The sequence below is a fragment of the Hoplias malabaricus genome, chromosome 3 (assembly GCF_029633855.1).
Source record: "Hoplias malabaricus isolate fHopMal1 chromosome 3, fHopMal1.hap1, whole genome shotgun sequence".
Classification (NCBI taxonomy): domain Eukaryota; kingdom Metazoa; phylum Chordata; class Actinopteri; order Characiformes; family Erythrinidae; genus Hoplias; species Hoplias malabaricus.
Window position 1 is genome coordinate 22,379,294 of NC_089802.1, and position 23,852 is coordinate 22,403,145.

The window sequence follows — 23,852 nt, forward strand, 5'->3', positions numbered from 1 at the left end:
TTGATTTGATATCAACATTATGGGAAATAATATACTATACAGTGGTAAGGTTTTTTAAGTTATTGAGCGTTTAGTGTTCAAATCAGTTCTGCATTATTGTTCATGCCATTAGAATGTGTTACAGTGTGCAAAATCACTTCAGGTCATGGGAAAGAACCACAAACAAATCACAAAGCTGTGATTGTCAACAGTATCCAATACAAGCCACAATGAATGAATGGATTTTAAGACTGGTTAGAACTTAGAATCATGTTTAGTTTCAGGTTTTGCTCCATTTCATTGCAAATTAATTTCACTGTAATATATGTTACCCACTTGCTTACTTTTATGAACACACTTATCCAGTATCTTCAAAACACAAACCTACATTTGGCCTTCATCGTTACCATGGAGTATTTCAGTCCTTGCATGTCCATTTTTTCTTCCATATTTTTACCATTTTTACCTAGCTTAACAAGGTAGACCTATAGGTAAATGTGCTCGGATTACCTTCAATAACCCATGCATGTAAGTGACTGAGAGTGTGTGATTCCCTGCAATGGACTGGCACCCTTTCTAGGGTGTAATTTAACTTGTGCCCCCTGCGTCTCAGTAAGCTCCAGACTCATAACCCTGATCAGGATGAAGTAGTTACAGAAGATGAAAGAACAGATTAATAAATGCATCCCAATTTTATACCAAAATAACTCTTCACCAATTGCAACTATTTCCTAAGCCTCCTCTAATTACACACATCACCAGGGCAGCCCAGTTCTTATATGTAAGCAATCTGAAGCCTGCACTAGCTTGCATCATACTGAATAATGGGGGAGAAGTCGGACCACACACCCTGAGAGAGGTGACACGTATAGTCTCTTGGACTCCTGAGGTGTAATTGGGGAAATGCTACCCAAAAATAAATAAAAAATTAAAAAATATATAAAAATCTAAATAATTTACTTTGAATGAGTTTCCTGTTTTAATAAATAAAATATTTTCATCAATATTTTCAAATAGTCAAAAGTTCTAAACATAGAATAAATAGTGTCCATAACTTTTTCAGTAGAAAGTTCAAATTGATACACCTTTTTAATTCCATAATACCTTTCTTTAACTGCAAGAGTAAAACAACACTCAGGGCACGACTGCACCTTAGCCTTTTTTCTTACTGGACAGTCTTCTTAGACTTAAACCGAAAAATCCCTGCTTTGTGTTATATGCCTCTTAGCTGAACCCTGGATGGTGACATCAGACTTTGTGGTTAATGAGCACATCCTCTTGATCATATCAAAATGCAAGTAATACATTCCTGGGGTTTCAGTGCCTCAACACGTCTCCTGCTAACAAGCTAGATTTTCTTAGCTTTTCACTGTATGTTTCAAAGATAAACTACTCTGCTATTAAACTGAACACTGACTGCTATTTGTCCTTCACATTCACTGTTGCTAAGAGACACCATAATTGAATTTAAAACATCTGCACACTGTACAGTGTAACCAAATGCTTAGGGTTATTTCAGTGAAGATATAGAACTTGTCTGCAAGTGACCATCACACTTTTATTAGGTTAACTTGTGGGATGTTAGTGACATGACTGGGTTTGTTTAGAAGAGCATCTCAGAGAGGATGAGGTTGTAATGGAGATCACTAATCTTGAAAGACTGTCTAGAAAAGTATTGTAACAATTTAAGAATAAGAGTTTTCAACTTTAAATCGTAAACAACTTTAATTGGAAACACTACACATATATAAACGGTTTATAAATGTTTTAAAATCTGTTTACTGATGTTATTAATCAACTTGAAGCAAATTAAAAGTAATTAATAATCAGTTATAACACATAGACAGAAAGGGTAATAGTGAACTGTTATTTGCTAAAAAGTGAATAAGTCATAGCTTATTCTTTACGTAGGTATTTCCAGTATTTCACACTCATACTAACTAACTAACTAAATAACTAAATAAATAAATAAGAGGCAAGTGTCACACTTTGTATCTCTGTGTTAAAAATTCTTTTTAATGACTAGTGTTGCATCGATACCGAAACTGATACTGGCACTCAAACACAATACTTGTATCGGCTACAGAGAACACAGATACCACAGGTGTGTTGGAAATGGCCCACTACTCACCATTCCCTACAGGTAGTACACAGGGCACTTTTCGGGACCCCATGAAGCAAATACTGAAGCGCATGCATGCTACTATAGATGCAGCTCGAATTTAAAGTTGGGGCAGAGTATAAACAGACTGGGTATTTCATATTCCACGACAGTTTTTGTCAATTTTTACAGTGACTGGAAAAATGTCTCACACACACACACACACTACACGACTGAGGATAACCCTACACAACCTCAAACTCCACATCCAAACATGCAACTCGCGTTTCCTTGGGGAGACAGATAAATACCGACATACAACTTGCTGCGGTTACTGTTTACGCTGCTCTTTGTGTAGAGCAGGCTCTACACACTGCAGTTGGAGCTGGAGATTAGTAGAATAGCTTAAAGGGTTCAGAAACTGTGGTAGCCGTAGTGTGAGCCAGTGTTGCGTCATATTAATGTGGAATGGAAAATTAGAAAACAGTTGGGAAAAAAAAAATTTGTAACAGCATGCTATGTTGCACACTATGTTCTCCTACAGGTAATACTCGTTATTTGGGAAAATGTGCCTCAAGCACTATAATATATGGTAGTTTTTCATACTTTTATTGCTTAATCCGTCCTCCACTGTAAAGCTCCACTGCATATGCCTGTGTTTACTTTCTGTGCTCTGTTCTCATTGGCTGTTGAAGGGACTTGTTCAGACTTGAGTTGGTTGGGATTTTACACTACGGGACTTCGTCCAAAGTTGGGTCAAAAAAAAAAATTTAATGAATTAATTAATAATAAAAAAAAAATCAAATGTTTGATACGCTGCGATTGGTCTGAAATGCAATTTCGAGGCAAAAGTCATGTAGTGTAACCCAAGCTTAAGGCATGCCAAAGAACACTGACTTCATTTAAGCAACCACAGAAACACGCTAACACAGGTCAGCAGCAGTCCTTAGAAAGTGCATTTCACAGTTCTGACAAATATCCTAGCAGTCATCTAGTAGTTAAGATAGATAGAGCTGGTATCGGTACTCAGTATCGGCACTGAACATGAAATATCAGTATTGGAAGGGAAAAAGTGGTATCTGTGTATCCTATTAATGGCATTTAGTGTGTTCTCAACCTAAACACATTAAATGCAATTAACAGGGCTTAAAAGTTTATAAACGTAGACTTATTTTAAAATTCTACCATTTCATCATATACAGTCCATATATAGAGAATCTGGACAAATTTCTACAGGAAAAAGAAAAAGTCCCAAAACTAGTATGGACTGTCCCTAAGGTGGCACAGAGTTCAAACCAGACAAATTTCTGTAGTGGAAGTCTGCATGGGCACAAAAACACTTCCAAAACCATTGTCTGTTTACAGAGTTTGCTGTTGCATCTACAAATGCAAGTGCAAACTCAAAAATCCAAAGAGGAAACCATATAACAAACAGGCTTTAGAAATGCCACAGCCTTCTGTGGACCCAAGCTTATTTAAAGGTGCCCTATCTGAGATTTTATATATGCACAGGTTTGGTGATGGGCCACAGGGAAATACTTCTTTCTCTTCGTCAGAGAAAATCCACCTTAAAATCTTCTGTAAATTAATCTAATAAAGTTACTATTTATCTGTGTCGTTTGCATTCAGGGCTTATACGTACTTATATTCACGGTGCTTTATTTCCTTTTCTCAGTTTTATTTACCTTTATTATTGTGAAAACACAATGTTCATCTGTAACATTTAAGGTGCAGCAGAATGTTGTACTGAGACACTGGCTACTGCAAATAGAGAGAGCCTGAGTTCACTGCTGCTGGGCTAGCCACGGCTAATCCAGTCATATTTTTTCCAGCGCTCTGGACCTGTAAAATGCCTGGCTTTTCTACCCTCCCAGCCAAGGGAGAACGTCCGTTTTTATCACCTACATCTTTTTTTTGGGGTTTGTGAACCTGTGGAAGAGCTATGGAGTAATTATGCTTTTTATTAATATAAATGTTTCATGTCTGTTTTCTTAAGTGCCTGGCATGATTATGTTAGCTGCTACAGATATTTTGAGTTGTGAGTGATTCACTGTGACTTCTTCAGCTCTTAACAACAAGAAGTTAAGAAGGGAAGTGAGAAAGAAGGTGAGGCTGAAGGAAAGGGCATCACAGAAATACTGTTTGCTTAGCTCTGAGACACTAGTGCGACACTATCTGCTGGCAAAATCTCCAATGCAGCATCTTTAAGATGGACATATTTGAAAAGTGTCCAGTGGTCCAACAAATCAAAATTTGAAACTGGTTTTGGAAATCATGGTTGCAGCATCCTCAAGGCTTGAGGAAATGGACCATCTGGCTTGTTATAAGTCAACAGGTAAAAACTGGCAGCATCCGTGATGCCATGGGTGACTTGCACATCTATGAAGGCACAGTTAATAGTGAACAATATGTACAGGCTTTGGAGCAACATGCTACCATCCAAATAATGACTTTTTCTGAGAAAGTCTTATTTATTTCTGTAAGACAAAGCCAATCCATATTCTGTATTGATCACAGCAGTATACAGACTGCTTAAATAAATAGTCCAGACCTGTCACCCACTGAAAAGAATTGGTGCATTATGAAATGCAAAACACTATAAATAGAGTTGATGAAACATGATAGTACATGTGGTCCTGTTCCATCTTTTTTTGGAACATGCTGCTGGCATCAAATTATATACTTTCAACATTTAAAATATTGTCTTTATTTTATTACATTAAATATTGGATTTAAATGATCTACACATTAAATGATCTGCACTTTGCTTTAATTTACAATTTGCGGTGCCCCAATGGGATATATGTTATTGATTATAACAACATGTCATTGATACAAAGCACAATAGCACCTTAATTGTGAATAATCATGTGAAAAATAGCGCCCCCTGTTGTGTAGTTCATAATCGTATGTGAGTAACATGCCAGTTTTATCAAGTGCTTCTCCTCTACTATTACATGAGGATTTCAGACAACTCTCCCCAGTGAATCTGTACTTCAACACACATTTAAATGCTTGCAGTCAGTATTATAGAATACAGCTCCTTTAACAGATTCTAACCTCTTAGGGAGCTTTATTGCCACGAGGCTGAGGGGGGCTTTCACATGACAAGCGTTTTGTGTGTCGCCACTTGGCGCTCCGCTGGGCTTCGAGCCGTATTCGTGCCATCATAGCACGATTTTTAAGCAGTTTTTAAAGCAGGCTTGTTGTTAACAGGCTAACTGGCTAAATTTATGTGTGTAGTGGCCTCATAAATGTGAAATTGTTAACCAAGTGCAAACCTGGTAAGTCGCCATTCTGTGTTTTTTCTTAGTATGTTGTGATATACTTTTAAAGTGGTGTTATAGAGTTCTGGGTACTGGGAGAATGAGTTTATCATCCACGTCTACAGTATGTGTGTTATGACATACACTTCAGTCCAGCTCATTGGCTGCTCTTCAGAAAGGTCAGCGGAAAGTAAGTCAAAATTTGATTTGGTTGAACTTTGAGTGCAGCGGCAAGGCGGCAAAACTGCGCAGTGTGCACCGCTCATGCTGCGTTCACACGCAGCAACATGAAACTCTTCATTTGCCATCTGCTGGCCACGTTGGGGCGTGTCTCTTAAAAACGCATGCAGGTTTGTCTAAGGTATTACAGTTATACTGCCCAACCCTATAACGAAGCATGTTGTATTTTAGGATACACCTCAAACACACAAACAGCCGAGCAGGTTTTTTGGACTCTCTTTTTAAACGTGGTCCTTGGACAGTATTATATTCATCTTTAGAGTTTCTTGTTTCATTTAGAGCAGTTTTAACACTAGCACTGTTAAGGATACTTGGACTGTGAAGTGCTTGTGTGTGTTAAAATATGCTACAGTTCATACATTAATTTTATAATAGAAGTGTTCTACATAGAAATAACATATTATAAAATATTTTAAGAGATTTGAAATGCAAGAAGGAATTGATCCCACAGTATGTAGTATGCTTGCTTCTTGTTGTTTATTTTATTTAGTTTAATTATGTAAAGCTTTTGATTGAAGTTTTATTTGTATTTTGACATGTCAGTACTTTGAAGATTACACTGCAACTGTTTTCACCTGTTGTATTTACAGTGAACTGTACACGTTTACTTCAGCATAACACTTATACTGTTACACAAAAAAAGACACTTGGAATTGTAGTACTCTTTCATTATTTATTATGGCTTCCTGTGGTATGCAACATAAAAATAGCCTACTGATTTTAATGCACCGTTTGCATTTCATTTTCTGTTCACAAGATTTATGTTATCGTTTTCGAGTTCATAACAACCCTGTGGCAAATATTTTTCAAACCACAGCACACTGCCACAATTTGGCAGCTGATAGTACAGTAAGTGTTCACCATTTCAACACAATTATTAGGGTTCAAGCACTCGTAGAACCCTATTGTTTTTGTACCGGTTTTTTAGGGGTCCAAGCACTGCAAGTGCTGGAGCCCTATTGTTTTTGTTCCGTTTTTTCCGCTTTTTAGGGGTCCAAGCACTGCAAGTGCTGGAGCCCTATTGTTTTTGCTCTGTTTCCTCTTCTTCTTCTTCTTCTTCTTCTTTTTCTCCGATGAAACGCGATGGGCAGCCCAAACCGTAGGTCCTACAGACTTGTCGTTTGGTCAACTGGTAGTAAACCCTCCCGCTACTCAGGCGCAAAGAATCAGCCCGATCAGCCTGATGGTGGCGCTATAGCGACACGGAACGCGTCGCTGCCTATATCTCCTGCCCCGTGTAGCGTAGAGACGAAATTCTTTTTTTCCCTGATTCCTCAGGTCAGACCCTACAAAAAAGCCTCAAGAACCCATAAGCTCCGCCTACTTAGATTTTGAGCTAATTTGCATAATATGCAAAATTGCACACATTTTTGAGCGCGAACTAGTCTCTGGAAATGTACCCAATATGGACATATGTGGTATCAGCAGAATCCTAAGAACCTGAACTTTAATAATTATTCAAAAAAAGTTGGAATTTCATCACTGGTCGGCTTCCAGACTCCGCCCAAATACAGGGGTGGAGCTCGAGTTCCAAAAATCACACAAATACAGCTATAACTCACAAACGCTTTCTCTGAATGTTACGATACTTCACATGCTTGATCCCTATAAGGGATGGAAGCCATAAGTACTTGGCTGTGCAACTGCAAGCCTAGGGGGCGCTGTAAAAGCAAAAAAATTGTTACGCTTCACAGGATTGTCCGATTGACATGCCGATTGGTATGCATGTAGTGGGTGATGAGCTGACTATGATTCTATGACGATGATGTCATATTCGAAAAAACATGGCCGCCATCGACCAATCAAATTTCAGCAGCTGTTTCATGACCTTAACAAGGTCCTATCATCATGACACTTGCATGGTATGTCCATGGCAGCACTTCCTAAGCACATAACAATTTTCATTACGATAGCCACTAGGGGGCGCATTTCAAATTTTCTACATGAAAATATGGAATATCTCAGCGAAATATAAACATATTGACAAGCAGTTTGCTTTATTGCATACTCTGCATAGTGTCTTACAACTTTGCAATTCCAACTATTGTCAAAAAATGCATAGTTTATCCACAATAGTCAGGTATGTGAAAATGGAGCTTTTCGTACTCCTCCCTGGAAATTTGTCTTATCAATAAACAACTGGTATTTTTGCAGTCTGTATAGACTGTAGGTCAATAATTATTCACAAAAGTTTGAACTTTTGACATTCTGTTGCGGCAGTAATTTAACAAATGTGCATGGGCGGGGCTCCATGCACTCTTTGAGCTATAACTACAACAAAATTCACCCAAATCAAACACAACTTGGTGCACATATGTACGTCATTACTCTGAAGCAGTCTGCTAAATATGCCTGCATTGCACAGAAAGGGGGCGCTACAATTAGACAACAACTGGTTGCATAGGTTCATAATTGATTACACTGCCACCTAGAGATGCAGTACCAGCAAGATGAGACAGTTATATTCTGATGACCATGGGAAAGGAGCTTGTGCGTTTTCATATCATTTGGCTAAAGCATTTTTCAGTTTCAGCTGTTAGTTATGTGAAGTGTGTTGATAATTATTAAAGTTCAGGTTCTTATGAATCTCATGTTAACACATATGTCCATATTGGCTTTTGATCCAAGCACTAGTTCATGCTCAAATACATGTCTGTTCCCACTCACCTGCCTGGAGTCTTCTCTTTTTTGCTGAATCCCCCCTCAGCCCCTCCTTCTCCTTCTCACACACAGACTGTCACCTCTCCCCCTCCCCTCCCCCCTGCCAGTCAGAGAGGGCCAGAGGACACAGACAATTGAAAGCAGTTTTAAACAAATCAACAGTAACATAATGACCACCTCCTTATTTTAGTTTCAGTATCCATGTTTTCAGCTCCACTGTCCAAAGTAGCACTTTGTAGATCTAACATTACAGGGAGGGGTGCACCTCTTGCTCTGCATACTTTCATTGCTCCCTTTCACATGTTCTTCAATGGTCAGGACACATACAGAGCAGATATGCTGAAAATGTATGACCTACTGTCTCTGCCTTTTTTATCTATAATGTGGACCAACAGAGTATGTGTGTGTAACAGTGTAGACAGTGAGTGGACACAGGTTTTAAAATTATCCAGCAGCACTGTTCTGTCTGATCCGCTCATAAGAGCACAATTCACACTGACATAGCACCACAATGTCAGTGTCACTGCAGTGCTGAGAATTATCCACCACCCATATTAAATATACTTTGTGGATGTCCTGAACATTGGGTCAGAATCCAGGGTGAAATTCCAGAGTCAGTTCTGTGCTCTGTGCTGTCTCTGTAACCCAAGCCCCATGTTCACCTGCCTGCAGAACAGAAATTCACCCACTCATCTACTACCCCTTCTTCTTACAATCCAGAGCACCAAGGATCACATTTTAAAGCACTACAAATTCTATCTTAGTGTGGCTCCTGTATCAGGAACTGTCATATGCTATGCTCCTGCTCTGCAAAGACTGCTCGCTTTCAACCTGCTCTTCAATGGTCTGGACACCCATACCTCCATACAGCAGGCATGACTCAGGTGTTGGCATTTTAAATCCCTCAGCAACACTGCTGGACAGAGAATAGTCCACAACCAAACACTGCCAGCAGAGAGTGTCTTCTGTCAACTGATGACTGACTCGAGTACAAGCTACTCCACATCATATCTGCTGTTTGGGGGTCCTGAACATTAGGGTGAGAAACCAGAGTGCAACTCCAGAGTGACTTCTGTGCTCTATGCTGTCTCTGTCATCCACTACTCCTCCATCTCATGCTACACCTCCAAAGAGATGCCAGAACAGCATGGAACACTTTATAAACACTACACAAACTTCCCCAAAAGCCCCTATTATCCCAGGACAGCTAATATGCATAGAACACCTTACAAACACTACACAAACTTCCCCAAAAGCCCCTATTGTCTCAGGACAGCTCATATGCATAGAACACCTTACAAACACTACACAAACCTCCCCAAAAGCCCCTACTATCTCAGGACAGCTCATATGCATAGAACACCTTACAAACACTACACAAACTTCCACAAAAGCCCCTACTATCTCAGGACAGCTCATATGCATAGAACACCTTACAAACACTACACAAACTTCCCCAAAAGCCCCTATTATCTCAGGACAGCTCATATGCATAGAACACCTTACAAACACTACACAAACCTCCCCAAAAGCCCCTACTATCTCAGGACAGCTCATATGCATAGAACACTTTACAAACACTACACAAACTTCCCCAAAAGCCCCTACTATCTCAGGACAGCTCATATGCATAGAACACCTTGCAAACACTACACAAACTTCCCCAAAAGCCCCTACTATCTCAGGACAGCTCATATGCGTAGAACACCTTACAAACACTACACAAACTTCCCTAAAAGCCCCTACTATCTCAGGACAGCTCATATGCATAGAACACCTTACAAACACTACACAAACTTCCCCAAAAGCCCCTACTATCTCAGGACAGCTCATATGCTAGCACATTGTTCTCCTACCAGCGAATACCAGCTTGGACCCCGGGAATTGTCGCTTGCGGCTATATTTAGGGGTCCAAGCACTGCAAGTGCTGGAGCCCTATTGTTTTTGCTCTGTTTCCTCTTCTTCTTCTTCTTCTTCTTTTTCTCCGATGAAACGCGATGGGCAGCCCAAACCGTAGGTCCTACAGACTTGTCATTTGGTCAACTGGTAGTAAACCCTCCCGCTACTCAGGCGCAAAGAATCAGCCCGATCAGCCTGATGGTGGCGCTATAGCGACGCGGAACGCGTCGCTCTCTATATCTCCTGCCCCGTGTAGCGTAGAGACGAAATTCTTTTTTTCCCTGATTCCTCAGGTCAGACCCTACAAAAAAGCCTCAAGAACCCATAAGCTCCGCCTACTTAGATTTTGAGTTAATTTGCATAATATGCAAAATTGCACAAATTTTTGAGCGCGAACTAGTCTCTGGAAATGTACCCAATATGGACATATGTGGTATCAGCAGAATCCTAAGAACCTGAACTTTAATAATTATTCAAAAAAAAGTTGGAATTTCATCACTGGTCGGCTTCCAGACTCCGCCCAAATACAGGGGTGGAGCTCGAGTTCCAAAAATCACACAAATACAGCTATAACTCACAAACGCTTTCTCTGAATGTTACGATACTTCACATGCTTGATCCCTATAAGGGATGGAAGCCATAAGTACTTGGCTGTGCAACTGCAAGCCTAGGGGGCGCTGTAAAAGCAAAAAAATTGTTACGCTTCACAGGATTTTCCGATTGACATGCCGATTGGTATGCGTGTAGTGGGTGATGAGCTGACTTAGATTCTATGACGATGATGTCATATTCAAAAAAACATGGCCGCCATCGACCAATCAAATTTCAGCAGCTGTTTCATGACCTTAACAAGGTCCTATCATCATGACACTTGCATGGTATGTCCATGGCAGCACTTCCTAAGCACATAACAATTTTCATTACGATAGCCACTAGGGGGCGCATTTCAAATTTTCTACATGAAAATATGGAATATCTCAGCGAAATATAAACATACTGACAAGCAGTTTGCTTTATTGCATACTCTGCATAGTGTCTTACAACTTTGCAATTCCAACTATTGTCAAAAAATGCATAGTTTATCCACAATAGTCAGGTATGTGAAAATGGAGCATTTCTTACTCCTCCCTGGAAATTTGTCTTATCAATAAACAACTGGTATTTTTGCAATCTGTATAGACTGTAGGTCAATAATTATTCACAAAAGTTTTAACTTTTGACATGCTGTTGCGGCAGTAATTTAACAAATGTGCATGGGCGGGGCTCCATGCACTCTTTGAGCTATAACTACAACAAACTTCACCCAAATCAAACACAACTTGGTGCACATATGTACGTCATTACTCTGAAGCAGTCTGCTAAATATGCCCGCATTGCACAGAAAGGGGGCGCTACAATTAGACAACAACTGGTTGCATAGGTTCATAATTGATTACACTGCCACCTAGAGATGCAGTACCAGCAAGATGAGACAGTTATATTCTGATGACCATGGGAAAGGAGCTTGTGCGTTTTCATATCATTTGGCTAAAGCATTTTTCAGTTTCTGCTGTTAGTTATGTGAAGTTTTGGATACAAGCTGTACTGCTCTTTTTAAGCAGATCCTGCTATCACACAGTAATGAAAGTTCCACATTTTGTTGATAATTATTAAAGTTCAGGTTCTTATGAATCTCATGATAACACATATGTCCATATTGGCTTTTGATCCAAGCACTAATTCATGCTCAAATACATGTCTGTTCCCACTCACCTGCCTGGAGTCTTCTCTTTTTTGCTGAATCCCCCCTCAGCCCCTCCTTCTCCTTCTCACACACAGACTGTCACCTCTCCCCCTCCCCTCCCCCCTGCCAGTCAGAGAGGGCCAGAGGACACAGACAATTGAAAGCAGTTTTAAACAAATCAACAGTAACATAATGACCACCTCCTTTTTTTAGTTTCAGTATCCATGTTTTCAGCTCCACTGTCCAAAGTAGCACTTTGTAGATCTAACATTACAGAGAGGGTGCACCTCTTGCTCTGCATACTTTCATTGCTCCCTTTCACATGTTCTTCAATGGTCAGGACACATACAGAGCAGATATGCTGAAAATGTTTGACCTACTGTCTCTGCCTTTTTTTATCTATAATGTGGACCAACAGAGTATGTGTGTGTAACAGTGTAGACAGTGAGTGGACACAGGTTTTAAAATTATCCAACAGCACTGCTCTTTCTGATCCACTCATAAGAGCACAATACAAACTGAGATAGTACCACAATGTCAGTGTCACTACAGTGCTGAGAATGTATGAGATACTGTCTGAATTTATGTCTATAAGTTTGACCAATAAAATATATGTATCTCAGTGTGGACAGTGAGTTGACACAAATGTTAAAATCTCTAGCAGCACTGCTGTGTCTTATCCACTCATAAGAGCACTACACCTACTGCCATATCACCACAATGTCAATATCACTGCAGTGCTGCGAATTATCCACTACCCAAATTATATATGCTTTGTGGGGTCCTGAACATTGGGTCAGAATCCAGGGTGAAATTCCAGATTCAGTTCTGTGCTCTGGGCTGTCTCTGTAACACAAGCCCCACGTTCACCTGTCTGCAGACCAGAAATTCACTCACTCATCTACTACCCTTTCTTCTTAGAAGTCAGAGCACCAAGGATCACATTTTAAAGCACTACAAAATCTATCTTAAAGTGTGGCTCCTGTATCAGGAAATGTCATATGCTACTTTCTTGCTCTGCAAAGACTGCTCACTTTCAACCTGCTCTTCAATGGTCTGGACACCTATTCAGCAGGTATGACTCAGGTGTTGGAGTTGTAAATCCCTCAGCATCACTGCTGGACAGAGAATAGTCCACAACCAAACACTGCCAGCAGAGAGTGTCTTCTGTCAACTGATGACTGACTCGAGTACAAGCTACTCCACATCATATCTGCTGTTTGGGGGTCCTGAACATTAGGGTGAGAAACCAGAGTGCAACTCCAGAGTGACTTCTGTGCTCTATGCTTTCTCTGTCATCCGCTACTCCTCCATCTCATGCTACACCTCCAAAGAGATGCCAGAACAGCATGGAACACCTTATAAACACTACACAAACTTCCCCAAAAGCCCCTATTATCTCAGGACAGCTCTTATGCATAGAACACCTTACAAACACTACACAAACTTCCCCAAAAGCACCTACTATCTCAGGACAGCTCATATGCATAGAACATCTTACAAACACTACACAAACTTCCCCAAAAGCCCCTATTATCTCAGGACAGCTCATATGCATAGAATACCTTACAAACACTACACAAACTTCCCCAAAAGCCCCTACTATCTCAGGACAGCTCATATGCATAGAACACGTTACAAACACTACACAAACTTCCCCAAAAGCCCCTACTATCTCAGGACAGCTCATATGCATAGAATACCTTACAAACACTACACAAACTTCCCCAAAAGCCCCTACTATCTCAGGACAGCTCATATGCATAGAATACTTTACAAACACTACACAAACTTCCCCAAAAGCCCCTACTATCTCAGGACAGCTCATATGCATAGAACACCTTACAAACACTACACAAACTTCCCCAAAAGCCCCTACTATCTCAGGACAGCTCATATGCATAGAACACCTTACAAACTTCCCCAAAAGCCCCTACTATCTCAGGACAGCTCATATGCATAGAACACCTTACAAACACTACACAAACTTCCCCAAAAGCCCCTACTATCTCAGGACAGCTCATATGCTAGCACATTGTTCTCCTACCAGCGAATACCAGCTTGGACCCCGGGAATTGTCGCTTGCGGCTATATTCTTATTATTCTTTTTCTCCTGTAAAAGTCATTGTGCGGAAGAGAACGTAGGTCGTACAGACTTCCCACTTGGAGGGTAGATGTAGTTTGTGTGCATCTCGGAGGACAACAAAAATTACACTGATTGGCCTAATGGTGGCGCTATAGCGAAGTGAAACGCGTTTAGGTTCATATCTCCTACACCGTGAGGCGTAGAGACAAAATCTTTTTTTCCACTGATTCTTTGGGTCCTGACAAATCAAAAACGGGTTAGTCAAAATTTCATTTTTCCAACGTTATTATCACGCTAATTTGCATAATTTGCAAAATATACTTTTGCGAACTAGTCCGGGGATTTTTGTCCAATTCTCTTGAGCTTGGTGCCAAAATGTTCGCAGGAGTCTGAAGGTTAATAATTATCAAAAAAAAGTTTCAATTTCGATTCAATATGGCCGCCATATGCAAATGAACCTCTTCGGCTTGTCGTATGTTTTACTTACAAATTTATAACAATTTCATACTTTACTCCAATGTGTTCAAATTTCATATTCTACTTCCAGATATGATTCTGAGGTAGCATGTCAAATGAGGAGCCAATATTCATATAGGGGGCGCTGTAAATGCTACAAGTGTATATCTCAGCATCCGCAAGGTGGATCGGACTGCCGTTTGGCATGCTGCTTCTGTGGGCAAGGCTATAAGTGGAAAATTAAGGACAATTAGATTCGGGCAAAATTGTGAACGTCATCGGCCAATCAGATGTTAGCACCTGTTTGACTACCTTAACAAGGTCCAATCATCATGGGATTTGACTGGTATGTTCCTGGGAGCACTCCCTAAGTGCATAAAAATGTTCGTAATGATAGCCACTAGGGGGCGCTATATCAAGAAAATGATATTTCTCAGCGAAAATTAAGCGTATCGACACGCAGTTTACTTTTCTGTATACTCACAACTTTATAGTTGTAAGTGTTGTCAAAAAATGCATTGTATTTTCTCAATCGCCAGTTGTTTAAAATTGAACCTTTTCGAACTAGTCCGTGGAATTTTGCTCTATTCCCAAATAATTGACCTTGTTAGAATCTGCAGAGCCTGTAGGTCAATAATTATCAAAAAAAGTTCAACATTTGGACAAACTTTTATTGTAATAAATCAACAAATCGAAGTGTGTGGAGCTTTAAACATTCTTGCAGCTGTAACTCAAACAAATTAAGCCCAATCAAGACTAAATTTGACATACGTATGTAGGGCCTTACTATGAAGAAGCATATACAATATGACTCCAATCCACCAAAAGGGGGCGCTACAATTGGACAATAACTGATTAAATTAGCTTTTTTTGTGTTATAGCGCCATCTAGGATTGCAGTGGAACCACTATTTAATCATGTCATCTGATCCTCATACTGATCAAGCATGTGCAGTTTTGAAATTTTTGGGGAAAGCGTTTTTGAGTTATAAGTGCATTTGTGATTTCTAGAATTCATGCTGGATCTCTATTATTTGGAGGGGCCTGTAAGCCACATACTGATGAAAGTTCAACATTTTATTGATAATTATTATATGCCAGGTCTTTAGGATTCCACTGATACCACATATGTCCATGTTAGGAAAATATCCATAGAGTAGTACTCCCTTAAACAGTTCTAACATGAAAGACTGTAACTGCTTAGCAACAATATGTTACAGTAGTAAATTCTTTCACCACCAGATAGAACTACAAAACTAAATATTGTTTTGTTGATCTATATGGAGGTTAAGATCCTATTCACCTGCAAAGGTTAATGGTAATACCATAAGAATATGAATATTTATCATAATTAAAAATTATAAAGTCTCCTATACCTCTTCAAGTGGCCATTTACCCTCACCAGTCAGGAAATACCCGTTGTTATTGTGTGTTTTATTCTGATGTACTGAGTTTCTGTTCTTTACACTTGTTTCTCACAGAGTACAGTGTCCCATTTAATGCCTGACAGCTGCACTCTGATTGGCTGTAGTGCGAGGCAACCTCCTCCCCCACACCGCCTTCTGCATTTAAATGCCCACCTGCATTTAAATATTTTATATTTATATATAACTACTCTATAGTAGCCTGTCCAGAACACAGGTTGCTCTGATAGTGGCCTTCAGCTCTTCTGCATTGCTGGGTCTGGCGTATTGCATCTTACTCTTCACAATACCCTGTAGATTTTCAATGGGGTTAAGGTCAGGCATGTTTATTGGCCAATTAAGAACAGTGAGACCATGGTCCTTAAATCAGGTACAGGTAGCTTTGGCACTGTGTGCAAGTCCCAAGTCATGTTGGAAATTGAAACCAGCATCTCCATAAAGTTGGTCAGAGCAGGAAGCATGAAATGCCCTAAAACATCCTGGTAGACGGCTGCATTGATCTTGGCCCTCAGAGAACACAGTGGACCAACTCCAGCAGATGACATGGCAACCCAAAACATCACTAACTGTGGAAACTTTACACTGGCCCAAGCCACACGCTTCTGATGCTGTCTCTTATTCAAGAGTGGGTTCACACAAGGAATGCGACGCTGAAAACCCATGTCTTGCATACATCTGTGCGTGGTGGTTCTTGAAGCGCTGACTCCAGCTGCAGTCCAGTCTTTGAGAATCTCCCTGACATTTTTGAATGGGTTTTATTTAACAATCCTCTACCACATCTTTTCCTTCCCTTCTCCTCTCTATTAATGTGCTTGGACAAAGAGCTCTGTGAACAGCCAGCATTTTTAGCAATGACCATTTGTGTCTTGCTCTGCTGGTGTAAGGTGTCAATGGTCGTCTTTTGGACAACTGTCAAGTCAGCAGTCTTCCCCATGATTGTGGAGCCTACAGAACTAGACTGAGAGACCATTGTGTATGTGTGTTTTCTCTCTCTCTCTCTCTCTCTCTCTCACTATCTCTGTAAATTTATAGGTTCTGCAATCTGTTCCAGTCCATGTTTGTTCACCCGTCTAGAGTTCATTCCATATTCCAGTTCGTGTATTTGTTCATCGTCCAGAGTCCGGTCCGTCATCCAGTCCATGTGTTGTCTGTCACCATTTCGTCTACGTCATCTCGGCAGGAGTCATAAACACGTGTCTGTGTACGCTGTTAGGAAGCTTTGTTTTGTGCTGTGATTTGTGTTGTGTATATTGAATTCTGTTTACCTGGTTTTGACTTTGATCCATTCCTACTTCGACTACGAGTTTGTGTTTGCCCCTTTTTGATTACTGACGCTAGATCTATCTTTTGTAAAATATTGTAACACTGTGTATATATTTCACCAGAGTAGGGTTGGCTGCCGTTTGTTTTGGGAGTGGGTTTTGTGTGTGTTTTTGTGTATAGACAGGGAGTAAGGTAAGGTATTGCCTTTTGTTTCCTTTTGTTTTCACTTAGGTAAGTTAGAGTTGTTTGTGGGTCAGTTAGGAGGGGTGTTTGTTTGTTGTTTTTGTCGGCTAAAGGCCATCCTGAAGTTCACTGAAGTGTTTGGTTTCATTGTACATATCACATTTACAATATATATTCTATTCATTATCCATTCTGTGTTTCCGTTTGTGTCCTTTTGTTCCTCATTTACATCTCTGTTACAATTATTCCCTTCACATATATTAATTCCAACACACACATCCTTCTGTTACGGCTCAACCCTAGACTGGGTTGTAACAAGGCAAAGTGCAAAACAAATATATATTACACAGCTACTGAGCAAAAAATAAAGTAATATAATTTTCAACATTTGATTGGCAAATTTTTCTGCCATGAGCATAGAGAGAGCATCGCCACAGTTTTTTTTTATCGTTTACTGACACTGTGGCTTTGTAAGCACATTAGACCACTCAGCTGTGGCTCAATGCATTCTCTACCCTTTGTTTTGTGATATGTGGAGCACAAATCTGCCACTGAAGGCAGAGGTATGGAACATGGGGCCTACAGTCCAGACTTTTTTATGCCTGGATCAGAATACACGATATGTTTGTCTTTCATGACATTCATTATGTCAGACTAGTGGTATAAATTCGTGCCATGTCTTGGTCGGGAGACTGGCAACACTTCATGTTTGACAGGGACCATTCTTCGTTCATGTCATTGCGTGAGTTCAGAGTTTCTCAGGAGGTGGGTCAAGAAACTGTCAATCATGGCTACAAAAACGCTGTGTGTGCTGCTGGCGATTTTGTGTTCCACACCCCCGATCTTTGATAACATCACACTACACGACCGTTACTTGCTCCCGGAAATTTTTCAGATAAGACAAAATCGGGCCAAAATCTGGGTAAATTTGTGTAGTCTGATCTCAGCATTAGAGTGGATCCTGGGCATGCCTCTTCTGCCCACAGCTGTCCATTTTCAGAATAAGGCTAATAAATGTCATGGGCAATATTGACAGTCCCACCTCCAGGTCCCTGCATCACTGTCACAGCCTCATCCCCATATGTGTTTGGGCTCCACCACCAGTGTATGATTTTCAGACACTCAGAGAGGGCTGGGCTTCATTCCAATCAATGGTTTACATTCAATTTAAAAGTTAACTGCAAAACTAAAGTTACTTGAGCAAATCTGAAAAGATGTACATTGGTTCATGAATCAGGATGATCATGATATAATTTTGCACATTTGGCATTGCATGGGCTAGAAACTTTTTTAGAGACAAGAAATGAAAACTAAGCCAACACAAACTCAGACAGCATATGTACAATTATAAATAAATAGCTGAAAGTATATTTGAAGAAAGTACAGTTTGTAAAATTTAACCTTGTCCTCACTGCCTAAAGATGAGAGAATCTGGAATTCTTAAGGCAGTTATATCTGTTGAAATACACAGGGTGTACATAGAGTAGTACTAGTAGTACTAATAATGTAATTAAACTAGTTTTAATATAAGCGTGAAAAAACACTGCACGGGATCAATGACAGAGTGTAACTACATGGCCCTTCACAGAATCAAGAAAAATATGAGGCATGACTAATCACTCTGCTAATACCAAAGTTGCTCTGAATAATCTGAGCTACAGCCAGATGGCAGGTCTTTGTTACTGCTATTCTGCAAGACATGCAAGCAACAACTCCCATATGTTCATCAACGGGCTAAACATTTCATAGAACACTTGTGTGCAAAGTTTAGTGGACCTTTAGTGCCTACAAGACATGGCACGGAAGAGGTTCATTCATTTTAAGCCATCTTTGCATTACACATATAAAATTTCACCACAAACAATGAATCAGATGTAGACAACATAAGATTATAAAAATGTGAGACTGGTGAAGGTGGCTGAATGAGTTTCTGAAACTAAATATAAATAACCTTCTATTACAAGAGAAACTATAAAACACCTACATCTGATGATTTTTGCTTGTAATTTTACTGCCCAATATTCCCGAAATGACTAAAGGTTACAGAGAATCGTTGAAGACAAAAACTATCTTGACTAAAATCTTGAAAAAAATGTACAGTGTTGCTGGTCATAAAGGTAAAATATAAACATCCAAGGATTTCACAAATAATAAATAATAATGCATTTAAATATTTAAAAAATATATATTTAAATGCATTATTATTTGAACAAAGTTAATAAAAGTTTAACCAAGGAATGGCCAAAACTCCACAGGGAGCTAACACGGTAGCAAGACATCGCGATGACATTGAACAAAAATCCACAATTATTTGTTTGGATCAATTTTTATTACCAAAAGACCTACAGTTTTCAAAAATATCCTTCACTGATGCCATTAAGAAATAAGCTCTGGCCGAATGTTGTAGACAAAAAGTTTCCAGTCACTAATTTATTTTGGGAATTATGCAAGTTTTTCTGCATAAAAATGATTAAGCATTAACAAGCAAATTTTTGCGCAAAATCTTCATAGGAAGCTATTTTTCCAGACCTAGGAGGGAATGCCATCTGGTATGGAAGCATCTTTAGTTGCAGCTATCTGACATTAGTAACACTTTATGAGGGTGATTTGTGTAATAGCTGCTTTGTCTTGCTATAAAGGGCATAAAACCTTTTCTGAAACATGATTTATTCTGACATTTAATCTCAGTATCTGCTGTTTATTAAAGCTGGTTCTAATCTGTTAGCTTGCAAGTTGCATTAGCTGCTGTTATTACTTGAAATCCCATTAACTATAATCATTCAGTAAAAACACTGCATGAAACTGGAAACTGGATGTAGAATTTGAGTATAAATAGGATGCAAAAGAAGTGTCAAATTTAAAGTTCATCTAAAAGATAAAACAAAAAAACATTTTGCATTCAACTGTCAGCATTTTTGAACTCCATTTACAGGATATTCTAACAGTGTTTTACACTCTAGATGTCAGTGAAAACATAACTCATTTATTATGTAATTATAAGCATGTATTAGCAGTACTCAGTCTGCATTCTACTGCTAAAAACTTCAGATGTATAATTTCATTAATGAATAATGGACATTCCAAAAGGGCAAGTTCCAATGCAAATGGTTAGAAATAGGTTTATTTTTTTCATTTAAAGGCAATTAGCTCCTTTCACCGCATTCATTGAGAACTACTTGGAAGGGTGTTTTAGCATTTTTCAGTTATATTTTTTGACATGACTAGAAAACAGAAATTGACCAAGCACCCTATACACTGGATCTGCTGCCATCACAATGTCCAAAATCTCAATCACAAATATCACTCCAACAAATTCCAAATGACTCCATCAATCCAGAGACCACAGCTCCATGGCTCCACAGCCCAAGGGTGGTGGTGGGAAGGGGGACTATATCTGTAACTTGTACTTGGCAAAATTCCATTGGAAAAGCTTTTCTATGGGCTTACACAAGGTGTATGAATGCTTTTATGAACACTGTGTGTACAAGTAGTTATATATTCATTGACAACTTTGTGCTGTTAAAGGACACGGTGGATCCAGAGCCACTCATAACCAATGGAAGTGAAGTAAGAACTAAAAATCCTGCACAGGGCATCACACATTCATCTAGTCATTCACACACAAACCAGAGGATGTTTTCACATCCTGTTTTTTGACTGTGGGAGGAAACATGAGCACACGACATTGAACAAAAATCCACAATTATTTGTTTGGATCAATTTTTATTACCAAAAGACCTACAGTTTTCAAAAATATCCTTCACTGATGCCATTAAGAAATAAGCTCTGGCCGAACGTTGTAGACAAAAAGTTTCCAGTCACTAATTTATTTTGGGAATTATGCAAGTTTTTCTGCATAAAAATGATTAAGCATTAACAAGCAAATTTTTGCGCAAAATCTTCATAGGAAGCTATTTTTCCAGACCTAGGAGGGAATGCCATCTGGTATGGAAGCATCTTTAGTTGCAGCTATCTGACATTAGTAACACTTTATGAGGGTGATTTGTGTAATAGCTGCTTTGTCTTGCTATAAAGGGCATAAAACCTTTTCTGAAACATGATTTATTCTGACATTTAATCTCAGTATCTGCTGTTTATTAAAGCTGGTTCTAATCTGTTAGCTTGCAAGTTGCATTAGCTGCTGTTATTACTTGAAATCCCATTAACTATAATCATTCAGTAAAAACACTGCATGAAACTGGAAACTGGATGTAGAATTTGAGTATAAATAGGATGCAAAAGAAGTGTCAAATTTAAAGTTCATCTAAAAGATAAAAAAAAAAAACATTTTGCATTCAACTGTCAGCATTTTTGAACTCCATTTACAGGATATTCTAACAGTGTTTTGCACTCTAGACGTCAGTGAAAACATAACTCATTTATTATGTAATTATAAGCATGTATTAGTACTCAGTCTGCATTCTACTGCTAAAAACTTCAGATGTATAATTTCATTAATGAATAATGGACATTCCAAAACGGCAAGTTCCAATGCAAATGGTTAGAAATAGGTTTATTTTTTTCATTTAAAGGCAATTAGCTCCTTTCACCGCATTCATTGAGAACTACTTGGAAGGGTGTTTTAGCATTTTTCAGTTATATTTTTTGACATGACTAAAAAACAGAAATTGACCAAGCACCCTATACACTGGATCTGCTGCCATCACAATGTCCAAAATCTCAATCACAAATATCACTCCAACAAATTCCAAATGACTCCATCAATCCAGAGACCACAGCTCCATGGCTCCACAGCCCAAGGGTGGTGGTGGGAAGGGGGACTATATCTGTAACTTGTACTTGGCAAAATTCCATTGGAAAAGCTTTTCTATGGGCTTACACAAGGTGTATGAATGCTTTTATGAACACTGTGTGTACAAGTAGTTATATATTCATTGACAACTTTGTGCTGTTAAAGGACACGGTGGATCCAGAGCCACTCATAACCAATGGAAGTGAAGTAAGAACTAAAAATCCTGCACAGGGCATCACACATTCATCTAGTCATTCACACACAAACCAGAGGATGTTTTCACATCCTGTTTTTTGACTGTGGGAGGAAACATGAGCACACGAATAATCCCAAGTAAACCCAGGAAAGAAGAACACAGACACACAAAAACATTGTGCAGACAGACTCCAGGACCACAAGATCGTGGAGCTTTATCATTAGTTTTTTTTTAATTAGAAGGGGAGTCTGGACACATTATTTCGTTAATTTTGCTTAGCCCTATATCTATGTTGTTCCACATGTAAGATATACAGATGTCTACAAAGATATACTGACAGCTACACTGGACACTGAATCTCCAAGGAGAGAGGTGTACAATTTCACTTAAAGTCTTCTTATCAAACCAGCTGACTGACAGCCTATCGTTCACCACGTGGCCAGGTGTGTAATCAAAGGCACTGCAATATGAACTTCCACACCTGGCCGCATGACTCACAGACTGCTTGATCTCAAAAGTACCAGGCTCTATTCATCAACACCAAGGCATTATCTTGTTTCATACCCGCAGAACCAGAGGTAGATAGATACCCGCAGAACCAGAGGTAGATAGATACCCGCAGAACCAGAGGTAGCTGGAGGGAAAGACGTGAGGAGGAAAGGAGAAATTAAACTGAAAATGTACACCTCTCTACAGAAATGAAGACCATATACATATATATAAATATGATTTCACATTACTTCATGCATAGCCTAATACTGTATCTGCAGTGTGTTAAAAACACTCTGGCCTGCTAACCATCCTCGGTTTCTTCTGTTAGAAAGTGCATCAGAACATGTATATGTAAGCATAGATTGAATGTTGACTGACTAAAATGCAAGTTAGAAAAGGTCATGTTTATTGACAGAAGTTTATCAAATCGCTAAGTCCATTTACTAACATTTTCTTCATTGCTCCACAAGAGCAACGCTAGTGTTTTCCAGAAAACTGTGCGGCCAAAAAAACTCTTACAAACAAAACCTGCCATCCATCCAAGTAAGGAGAGTAAACATGCCTATGTTGATGAATTCATTTCCAGGAAGCTAATTCAGCCTAGCTGAACACAGAGGAGTGATCCACAGCTAGCGTGAAGAGAGAATGAAAATGAAACACAACTAACAACAAATTGTACGACAATTCTATTTACCTTATTCTTTAGAGCTGTTGCGTTGTCGCCTGTTTGTGCTTTATTGCTCCATAACTGTCAGCAAGACACGAGAAACAGTATGCGGTAAAAAATAATACCTAGTGTTTTTCTCCAGTGCTGAAGTTTTTATAGAAATAAGATGGCCGCTGCTAGACTGGTTGTCTGTACTCAGTGACGCAATCAGAGGTATGGCAATGCTGCTGTTGTTAAACAGCCTTCGGCCTCCAGGGGGCGCCAGTAGTAAAGGATTAATCCACTCGTGAAACTGTAAGGCTCCATAAATGGAGTTAGACCAGTGTCTCTATGACCTGAACCAGAAATAATGATGATTGTTGAAATTTTGTATTATATTTGGTGTTTATATCTGTTTTTTTTTTATTTTTTATTTTACCTGCAAAAGGCCAGCAACCAAAGCAAAAGATAGTGCTGCTTTCACA

General features: G+C 39.3%; 1 protein-coding gene across 2 annotated transcripts in view; it reads right to left on the minus strand.

The window, feature by feature from the left end:
* The window catches only part of mrtfba (myocardin related transcription factor Ba), a 54,966-nt gene extending 31,424 nt beyond the window's left edge, over positions 1–23,542 (minus strand). The window contains exon 1 of one of the 2 annotated variants that reach the window (XM_066664494.1): positions 23,416–23,542. The gene's annotated coding sequence lies outside the window, so the exon portion shown is untranslated. The remainder of the gene's footprint in view (positions 1–23,415) is intronic. The other variant, XM_066664495.1, reaches the window with a different exon arrangement.
* Positions 23,543–23,852: the final 310 nt, after the last annotated feature.